Source organism: Phyllostomus hastatus, unplaced genomic scaffold (genome assembly GCF_019186645.2).
Source record: "Phyllostomus hastatus isolate PE091 unplaced genomic scaffold, TTU_PhHast_1.1 phas_scaffold_78, whole genome shotgun sequence".
In the NCBI taxonomy this organism is placed as follows: domain Eukaryota; kingdom Metazoa; phylum Chordata; class Mammalia; order Chiroptera; family Phyllostomidae; genus Phyllostomus; species Phyllostomus hastatus.
This window is the reverse complement of record NW_025334041.1, coordinates 86,523,262-86,531,569: the sequence shown is the minus strand read 5'-3', so window position 1 is coordinate 86,531,569 and position 8,308 is coordinate 86,523,262. Positions and strand designations below refer to the sequence as shown.

Sequence of the window (8,308 nt, the reverse complement as noted above, 5' to 3'; positions counted from 1 at the left end):
CTGTGTCTTTCCCAGAACTCTAAGGGGTGGGGGCAGGCTAGCTTGCCAAGATGGAGACCAAGAAGGGGTGGGGGTGCAGGGCAAGAGGTAGGACTGAGGTGCTTGCTCCAGGGGCCGGGCTGGGAATGGTGGCTTGGTCATATCTTAGGGCTCCGAAGAAAGATGACCCTTAGGACAAGGGCCTCTGCTGCCCTCCAGAGAGCGGCCCAAGTGTTGGGAAACTGGCAGCTCTTTGCTGTGCAACCCCTCTTATTACTCAGCTACGCCAAATGAGCTACAGGGAGGGAGATCTGGAAACCCCAAAGCTCTGAGTCACTTGGGTTCTCAGGCGGGTGACAAGTCCCACAAATCCCAGAGAGACAGCGGGCTCGTGAGCTGGTGTGTGAGGGCTGGTGTGCCTGTGGTTCACACGTGCAGTGGCTGGAGTCAGGGGTGAAGAACCGCTCTAGGTGCCAGCCCACCCTCACCCCATCCATAGAGGAACCCATAACTGCCACACTCCACACATGGTCCAGGCAGGAGGGTGCATACTGGGGGAGAGTCATTAGTTCCAGAAATCCATCCAGGCCCTTCTTCCCTCCTGGGCTCTCAGGCATCAACGTTCATCATGAAGGGCGGGCAGAGGACCATGTGTGGAGTCTGACTGCCTGTGTCTCAGTGCTTGCATGTTTCTGGAAGGTTCTTCAGACCAAAGTTTCTCCAGAAACTTCTGTGTGATCCATAGCTCCTTGTAGTCTGACACCTGTGTGTGTGTGTGTGTGTGTGTGTGTGTGCATGCTAGCACATTAAAGTCCTCCCCTAGACTGTGAATGACCATGGTCTGCCTGGGAAATAAGCTTTGAGTAGGGATATGGACCAGGTCACCTCATCTCACCTTCCTCCCCTCACTTCTTCTGAGGTGGTAAGTCAGGTGCAGTCTGGTGGAAGGTTAGGGGTGGGAATCCAGGAGCCCTGGCATCCAGCTTCATCCTTGGACTGGTTGTGTGGCCCTGGGCAGCTGCTGGTTCATTTTGGGCCTCAGTTTTCCCAGAAGCAGGAGCCTTTCCTGCCGTCCCTTTCTTCCTCAGAGACTGCAGGAGAGCAGAAAGGCTCTGAAGGGTGCTGCAGGCCCCACTAGGCATGGATCCAGGCCCTGGGAGGGTTTTCTGGTGCAGGCAGACAGCACTTCTTCTCCTTTATTGACTTAGGCAGGGGCCATAGCAGGCTGGGTGCCCAGAACCCACTAGGGCTCAAGGGGCTCGTGTCCCCTTCCACCTCCTCCTCACTCTCCTTCTCACAGCGTTCTCCTTTCCCGAGCCCCTTCCCACCCCACTGAAGGATGTCCTATTGGCCAACACACCCTCCAGCCAGCTGTGCCCTCCTCACCCCTTTTCCATCAACTTTAGGGCTCATTTTCTCCCAATTCAGCACTTCCTCCTCACCAGTCTTCCTCCCCTCGAGATCAGAAACATTTCCTCTGTCTCCCACTGTGCAAATTCCCTGTGCCCTACTTATGTTACGGCCAACAGTATCTCCACACTCTTTCATCTATGAAGTCTTTTTTCCTCTTATCTTGGCCTGAAGTGGTCTTCCCCAGTTGCTAATTGCTGTGTAACAAACTATACCCAAACTTTAGAGGTTTAAAACAACCACCATTTTACTATGTTCCATAATTTTGTGGGTCAAGAATTTAGACATGGCTTAGCTGGTCAGTCCTACTGCTCTTCAGGATGTTGAGTAAAGTCACTCAGTGGTCTCAGCTGGTGAAAGGGCAGTCTAGAGGGTCTAAGAGGCTTCACTCATATGTCTGGGATTCCCAGCTGACTTCCCCCAGGGCGAGTGCTCCCCAAGGCCTGCAGGGAAGCTGCCAGGCTGAGCCCAGGGGGGCTGTCCACCGCAGATCTCAAAGGTGGCCTCTCCAGCATGACGGTCTCTCAGGTAGGCATCCTGGTAGACGGCCCCAGTTGAGCCAGCCCACATTTAGAAGGAATTAGAATCTGTACTCAATGGAGGGAATAGCAAAGACTTTCAATGCATCTTTCATCTACCACACCATCTTTCAATGTGCTGAGCTGAGGCCCCTCACTTTGTCCTTGCAAGATGAGCTGTTACTTGGTAACTCTCTTCTAGGTCCTTAATAAACTTGGCTTTCCTGCCAAGTCTGTGTGTACTCTCCCGGGGAGGTAGGAGAGAGACATCTTGGCCAGGTGCTGCAAGTGGGGCTGTACTCAGCAGATGTTTAACAAAGATAGCAGGAGAAGCTCTCAGGAGCTGGAATAGGGGTTCCTTCCAGCAGATGATGATTAGCTGTCCTTTAAGCACCAGGTGCAGCCCTGGGACTATGAAATCCTGGCACAGAGATCTTGTCAGGGAGCAGTGATGTGGGCCCCAGACAGATGAAATAATACTCACCTGATCAAATGGGCCAGGTGCAAGCTGTCTCAGTGATGGTGGTTCTCACTCATGGCTCTTGGTGGCTGCAGGTTTGAACCTGGTAGACTGAAGCCACGCTAAAACTTGCAATTTCCAGCTGCCTCAGCGGTAGGGAGTTGAATGCCATAGTGTCAGTGCATAGTTTCTGGGGTCACAATGCTGTGTTCAAGCCCTTGAGCCATCACTTGCCCTTATGCAACCCGATGAAGTTGCACATGTCCCTAAACCTCAGTTCCTTTTCTTTAAGGTAGAACAGGAAATAGCACCTATCTCACTGGGCTGTTGCAAGGATTTAATAAGATAATGAAGATTAGCACCTGTCATTACTGTCAGCATTGTCCTCAATCATTAGGCCCCAACTAGGAGGAGAGGGAAAAAAGAGGAAAAAGAAAAACTTCAGGAAAATTAATGATTACAGAAAAAAACACCATTAATTAAAACATACAAATAAAAATAATTTATGACAGTTTTCCTTGTACTGGCTGCAGTACACGTTAATTTACAGAATGCCTTCACACACTTCAGCCCCTTACTTAAACATGTGTTTTGTTTTGACAAAGTTACCTGCATACATGGTTTAAAAAGTTTAGTAGTTTCACCTCTCTCCTCCTCTGGCCCCACTTCCTAGGGGCAACCACTTTTACTCTTTCAGTGACACTAGTGTCCATGTTTATAAATATCATGCTTATAAAGCCTTTTATTTTTTGTAGAGTTAGATTTTGTCTATTGGTTTCCTACTATAAAAAATAAATTTTAGCTACCAATCCCTCCCCAATGTACAGATACACTTGTCCTCTTTCCAGCCTTCTAATAGAATTATATCTTTTTGTTTGGACTGGTCTTGACATTATAGTCTTTTGTTTGAATTAGTCTTGGCATTATGACTATATAATCTATTCTTCACAGCTGAGCCAGATAGTATACTATGGCCATTTCTTGTCTTGTACAACTCTGTGTTCTCCCTGGAGTTAATAATTGTTCATCTTGGGCTGCTTAGTTGTTTCTAGGGGTTTGAGAACCACTGGGGTTGAAGGAAGTATAGTAAGTTCACATCTTATATGGAAAGTAAGTGGACAGGTTACCTAGCAGACCTCTGGAGGGCCAATGTGAGAGCAGACAGGCACAGAGTTGAGGGCTAGTTATGAGACCATTGGGGTAACTGGGAACAGGGTGGCGGGAGAGAGAGAGAGAGGAGGCAGGAATTACAACCCCATGAATGATTTTGGAAGATGTGGCGTGTACCATACGCAGAGAGAGTTTCGCCAAGGCCTGAGGCTGCAGGCTGCGCTAGGTAGGAACATCTTTGATGTCACTGTTTCAGGTAGACAAGGAATGTAATGACCCAACCTTAGAGTGCCGCAAAAACCACAGGCACAGAAATCTTTCTGCAAGGATCCATTGGCCCTTCCCCACCCCTTCCTCCTGGGAAAATGGAAGCCATCTGCAAACCAAATCTAGCAGAGGAAAATCACAGAAAAGATGTATTTTATCCAGGACTAAACAATTTAAATAGGTGTCAACCCATAATTGTTGACAGCATCTATTATAAATTCCAGCCCTGGACTAATATATGTACCCTCTGTGTGAGCAAACAAAAGTCACCATATATACAAACAAGTTTAGAAGCTCTAAACAAGGGATCCACTCAAAGAAAAGAGAAAATATATCCCCCCCCACCCCGTGAAACAAATTTATTCTATTAAACATGATTTTAAGAAGGAAACATTCTACATTTATATTCCCAGTGAGATGAAGAAAGAATCTGAAATCAAGATCCATCAGTAACAACCTATTTTTTTTATTTTTCATTGCCAATCACTACATTTTACTTCCTGGCAGCATCCAGGCACTCAAGAATGTGTTTCCTGTCACCCTTCATCTGTGCAGTTGCTTTAGATTGGCTTCTTTCTTATTGACATGGCAGCCCAATTGGCCACTGGCAGTCCTGGACCTTTGCTTTTATAATAGTTTCTGCAAAATGCACTCTCATTGACTCTCTTTGCCCATTCTTGTATCAACCCTATGGCCAAGAGATTGCTATGCTTTCATTGTCATGTATCTGTTTGCCCCTAGGGCCTGAGGGTGGAATCACTGCCGCACAGACCACATGAAAGGAAGGTGAGGGAGAGGCAGCTCCTCAGAGAGAGGCGGGTGCCTGGCTAGCAACAACAGCTGTTCACTTGCCCATCCTAATTTTTATTCATAGGGAAGGCAACCCAGAGATACTCTTAGATAGGCCAGGATTCAGAAAACATATCCCTTCTTAAAAATCACTGGAACAAATATAACTGAGAAATGGATCAAAATAATTCCAATATGGAAGATGTGCTATAAAAGACATGGTAGCAAGCAATAAAACTATAAAACTTAGTGTACAAATTGCTAGTAATATAATTTGAGATTCAATAAAATGAGAAGAGTCTTGAGATAGCTAACCAAAGTGAAAAGAAATTTATAGAATTAACCTAGACCCCAAACCTCTAGTTATTCCCATGATAATCCTCAGATTAGGTTAAATCAGAAAGGGAGATGGGTGTGAAGTAGGAAAGAGTAAGCACAGCCTGGAACCCACCAGGACAAAGAGAAAATGTGTCTTCCTTCCACCACTTTAATAGGCTGGTGCCAACTGAAACAGCAACAGGACCAGAATTCTGAGAAGCAGGAGGTCAGTGGAGCTGAGGGCCTGGCTGCTGCCCACATCAAGGTCAGTTAGCAATTAAAGCGAGTTTGTAAACTGCAATAGTCCCTGTTTCTACACTGACTTTCGCTTTAAAAAAATTATCGCTCCTTCACTCCTGCCATCCAAATTGCACATACATTTCTCTTGAGGCCCATTTTAACCCACAACCACCTAAGGAAGGGAATTCTGTGAAATGCACTTCCTCCATCTTAGCTAAATGGTCAGTCACAGTACAAAGCCATAGCAATAATAAAATAAGAGAGATTAAAAGCAAATGCATACACTAGTTAAGTAAAAAATTTACAGATGAGTAATGAAACAAATCTAATGAAAGTAAAAGAAAAAATAGATAAAGACAAAAGCAAAACAATGAATTAGGAAATGGAGACTCAACAGACTTAAACAAACCAAGGTGTTTATTTGTGTAACAGATAAAATAAGAAAATCTTAAGCAGTGATAATAAAGAATTCATGAAACATTAAGAATGAGAGACAATACAAAACCCTACAAAGATTGATTTCTAAAAAACAAAAAAAGACAGCAATAAACAATCGGAAATTCAAATTAAAAACACCAGTTGTGCCCTGACTGGTGTGACTCAGTAGACTGAGTGCTGGCCTGTGAACCAAAGAGTCGCCAGTTCAATTCCCAGTCATAGTAGATGACATGCCTGGGTGCTGGGCCAGGTGCCCAGTAGGAGGTGCATGAGAGGCAACCACACATTAATGTTTGTCTACCTCTCTTCCTCCCTCCCTTCCCCTCTCTAAAAAGAAACCAATAATATCTTAAAAACAAACCAGTTGGAGCATTAAAACCTTAAAATAATGAAGGATAAGTATAACAGATTATATGCAAGTCATCTACACTGAAAATTACAAAACTTGCTGAGAAGTTAAATGCAACTGAAATAACAAGAGAGATATACACATTCGTGAATTGGAGGACGTACTGTTGTTAATATTTTAATTGTCCTCTAAATTATTTATAGACTCAAAATAAACCAAATCAAAATCTGAGCAGGCTTTTTTTTGGTGGGAGAAAGGAAGGGTAGAAATTGACAAGCTGACTCTAAAATTTATATGGAAATGCAAAAGATTTAGAATATCCACAACAATTTTGTAAAATAGGACAAAGTTACAGGACTGAAATGATCTGATTTCATCACTTTACAGCTACAGTAATGAAGACGCTGTGGTATTGGTGGGAAGATAGACACACAGAGCAATGGAACATGTATGGTCCATCGATTTTCTACAAAGGCGCCAAGGTAATTCAATAGAGATGCTTTTTTGAATACATGGGACTAGAAAAATTGATATTTACATGTAAATATGTGAACCCTGGTCATTACCTCACACCATAAAAAATTAATCATAAAATATATCATAGACCTAAATGAAAGAGCAAAAAATATAAAGCTTCTAAAAGGAAACAGAAAAGGAAATCCTAGTGATGCTAGGTTAGGCAGATTTCTTAAGACACAAAAGTAAAAAGTATAAAAGGAAAAAATAAATCAAACTTCATTAAAAAATTCTTCCTATTTGAAAGGCACTGAAGAAATTGAAATACATGTTACAGGTTGGGAGAGAAGATTTGCACATGTATCTGTTACATAAAAAGTCTTATACCTTAATAAGAAGGCAAACAGTAAGTAAAAAGTAGATAAAAGACTTGAATAAACACTTCACCAAAGAAGATATATGACTGACAAAAAAGCACATGAAAAAATGACTGTCATCATGAGTCATCAGAGATATATAAATTAAAACCACAATGAGCTATCACTATGCTCATACTAGAATGGCTAAAGGTGAAAAGAATGATAATACCAAGTTTTAGCAGGGATGTGGGAGCAAGAACTCTCACACATTGCTGAAGGAAATGCAAAATGGTACTGCAACTGTAAAAACAGTCAGTTTTCTGTAAATGTAAACATATGGGTATATCCCAATAATCTCACTTCTGTTTACCCGAGAAAAATGAACAATGTATCCACACATAAACTTGTACACAGAGGTTTATATAGCAGCTTTATTTCTAATAGCCCTTGAATTATTTTCCTGGGGCTGCTGTAACAATTTCCCACAAACTTGGTGGCTTAAAAAAAACATAAATTATACTTACCTGGCAGGGGAGATACCATGATCACGAAAGTGGTTTTCCCAGGGCGAGGCTTATCCATTGCACTCCGGATGTGCTGACCCCTGCGATTTCCCCAAATGTGAGACACTCAACTACATAATTTGTGGTAGTGGGGGACTAGGTTCTTGTGCTCCCCTGAAAAAAAGAAAAACAAAAACCCCACATACATTTATTCTCTCACGGTTCTGGAGGCCATATGTCTAGTTTCCCTGGGATGAAATCAAAGTGTAGGCATGGTCATGGTCTGTCTGGAGGTTCTAGGGGAAAACTTATTTATTTTTTCTTTTTGAAAGATTTTATTTATTTATTTTTAGAGAGAGGGGAAGGGAGGAAGAAAGAGGGAGAGAAACATTAATGTGAGAGAGAAACATTCATCCGTTGTTTCTCCTACGTGCCTGACAGGGTACCCAACCCACAACACAGACATGTGTCCTGACTGGGAATCAAACTGGCGACCTTTCGCTTTGTGGAACAGCACTCTGTGAACTGAGCTGTACTGGTCAAGGCCCATTTCTAGACTTTTCCAGGTACTTAGGGAATACCTTGGCTTGTGGCTGCATTACTCCAGCATCTTCAAATTTCTCCCTGCTCAGTCTCCATAGCTTGTCTGCTATGTATCAGATCTGTCTCTACCTCTATCTTATAAAGATATTTGTGAGTACATTTAAGGGCCACCCTGAAATAACCTCCTCAAGATCCTTAATGAAATCACATCCCAGGACTTCTGCTCAAGATTGAGGTATAGGTAAACATAGCCTGTCTTATTGTACAACCACATCAAAGTTACAACTAAACTATAGAACAGCCATCACTCAGAGTCATCAGAAATCAAGTTGAAAGGAAGTCTGACAACTACAGAATTAAAGAAACCACATCCATGCAGACCGGTAGGAGGGGTGGAGATGTGGAGATTTGGAATGGGCTGGTTCCACACCCATGTGTGGTGGATAAGAATTCAGGAGAGATATCTTGAGAGGGAGAGGTCCCAGTCCCACTCCAGACCCCACAATCCAGGGTTCCAGTGCCAGGAAGATAAGTGCCCATAACTTCTGGTTACAGAAACCAGTGGGGAT

At 43.3% G+C, this 8,308-nt stretch overlaps 1 non-coding gene across 1 annotated transcript; it reads left to right on the top strand.

Annotated features, from left to right (window-relative positions):
• Nucleotides 1-7,209: 7,209 nt before the first annotated feature.
• Nucleotides 7,210-7,373, top strand: LOC123812299. Its single transcript, XR_006784574.1, has one exon. It is a non-coding gene; the product is annotated as a U1 spliceosomal RNA (small nuclear RNA).
• Nucleotides 7,374-8,308: the final 935 nt, after the last annotated feature.